The sequence below is a fragment of the Peromyscus californicus genome, unplaced genomic scaffold (assembly GCF_007827085.1).
Source record: "Peromyscus californicus insignis strain IS unplaced genomic scaffold, ASM782708v3 Scaffold_19__1_contigs__length_69161282, whole genome shotgun sequence".
In the NCBI taxonomy this organism is placed as follows: Eukaryota; Metazoa; Chordata; class Mammalia; order Rodentia; family Cricetidae; genus Peromyscus; species Peromyscus californicus.
In genome coordinates this window covers 934,287-936,597 of record NW_026294491.1, presented here as the reverse complement: position 1 = coordinate 936,597, position 2,311 = coordinate 934,287, and the positions used below count along the sequence as shown (strand labels likewise).

At 42.5% G+C, this 2,311-nt stretch overlaps 1 pseudogene; it reads left to right on the top strand.

Annotated features, from left to right (window-relative positions):
* The first annotated feature begins 1,699 nt into the window (after positions 1-1,699).
* On the top strand, positions 1,700-2,007 carry LOC128113982 (protein BEX3-like; annotated as a pseudogene).
* The last annotated feature ends 304 nt before the right edge of the window (positions 2,008-2,311 follow it).

The window sequence follows — 2,311 nt, the reverse complement described above, 5'->3', positions numbered from 1 at the left end:
CCTTGGTGTCTGGAAAACCTGGAGGGATTGAAACTTTGTTCCTCTCTGTGAATTTTATAGCGTCATGGTTTGTGGGGAGAGACCACAGTGACTGTGAGTGGCTTTCTCCAGAATTCAGACTTGCAGTGGGAGTGAGAACATGTGTCCAGATGGACGGAAGGAACAGCTGACATGGGTTGAAGGCCACAGAAAGGAATTCCGGGAGATGAGGGAATTCCCAACCTTTGGCTTCCCTACCTCAAACACCTTAAAGGCAAAACCTCGGACCAGGGACTCATGGAGACCCCTTCCTCCTGTAATTGGAGCTCTTTGAGTCCTGTCAGGAGGTGTGTTGAGATTTTGAATGTTTTGGTTTCAGGGTCTCTTATTTGTGCTTATCTTTATTAAGTATCTCAAAGCTTTATGTAATTTGAATCCAAAGGCATTTACTGTGTTAAAAGTTGCTCATGGTGACCGACATCTGTAATCCCAGCACTTAGGAGACTGTGCTGAGGCAAGAGGTTTGACATGAGTTTAAGGCCAGCTTACCCTCCATGACACTGACATTAAAAAAGAAAAAAGGTTTACTTATGGGTGTGTGCGTGTGAATTTGTGTGAATGCATGCCATGTGTGTGAGGATGTCATGGAAGTCAGAAGAGGGAGTCAAATTCTCTAAAACTGGAATTGCAGGTGTCTGTGAGCTTTGTGCTAGAAACTGTCTGGGGTCATCTACAAGATCAGTAAGCACTCTTAACCATGGAACCATCTCTTCCATCCCTTCATACTTTGACTTTGAAAAGACTTTTTAAAAGTGAGACTGCTCTTATAATCTGCAAGTAAGTGGTGGTGGTGAAGAATGTAGTAACTCCTAACTAGTTTTTCACAGCCTTGGTCCAGACTAAGGTGTCAACAGATTAACTCACTGTCAGGCACACTACAGTAAATATGGCAAGTAAATTTGAGAAGCTTAAAATATTTTTTATATCATACACCTCTTGAAAATAGCTAAGTAATTTCATGCTTTCCATTCAGCTTCAAATGCTATTGGTTTTTGTTGGTCTTAGAGGCACAAGACTTATTTCCACCATTCAAGAGGCTGAGGTACCAGGATTTGAGGGCTTCCAGGATTTGAGGAATGGCCTGGACTCTATAATTTGTGTGTGTGTGAGAGGGAAATAATGCAAAATGTTGGGGAATAGTACATGATTTTTAGAGGAAGTCAATGCACTCGGAGAACATGTAACTGCCTGTTGGGACCAGAGAACAGATGAGTTTGTAAATGGTATGAAAATTATTTTCTTTTGGAGCATTGGCTGAGATTAAAATAGATGATGATGGTATGTGGCAAAGTCTGTTCAGGATACTGACAGGCTTCTTGCCATAAGGGACTATTAACAAAACTGGGGGAGAAGAACAGAGGTAATTATTTTCTCCTTTGGTGAATTGGGACATTAGGCACATTAGGGTAGAAAGGAGTAAAGCCCTGTCCAACATCAGCTGCTAACTTCCTTTATTAAAATAACCAGCATGAAGCTGCAGAGCTGCACAACCTTGGGAACAGTCATCACTGGCATCTGGTCACGTGCTCCCTGCTGCCCTGTAAATGTCAGGCTGGCTTTAGTCTTGGGCAAGTGAAAGCATGTCTGCTGGCAGCACATGTTGCAGAGAGAATTGGGAAGAGGAAGACATGGCAAGGGATAGGCCCAGGAAAAGGAAGGAATGGAGGAGCTGCTGCCGAAGAGACAGAAGACTGACTGCCCCTTGGGAAGAGGTGATGGCCACCAGCCTACAGGAAACAAGAGAAGAGGATAGGCTCATTGACTTGCTCCTAACTTCCTACAGGCCGTACTCAATAGGTGGATTTATGATGAGATGGGTAGAGATGGAGAGGCTATGGATGATATGATGGAAAAGATGAGAAGAATCAAGAGAAAACTTAGGGAGCTACAGTCAAGAAACTGCATATTCTTAGGGAGGAGCTCTCTAATCAACATGCTCATCATGATGAATTTTGCCTTATGCCTTGACTTCTACAATTTTCCATGAGATTAATACAGTGATTCTGACTGCCTTCTTCTTCCTTGTATTTTCTTGACATGCCTTTACTGATCTGTTAGTGGTGAGCCTTGTGTTATTTCCATGTGCTGGGTGGGTCTTGTGTTGCCAGCTTCTAATTGGAGATTGCCTTCCTACTCAGTGTAAGTTTCTGTTAACAGTTTTGCCCATTTGCATGGAAAAATAATGTAAGTAAATAAAGCAATTGAAAATCAAAACAAACAACAAAAACAGTATAAGCTAAGCATGGTGGTTCACGCCTTTGATCCCAGTACT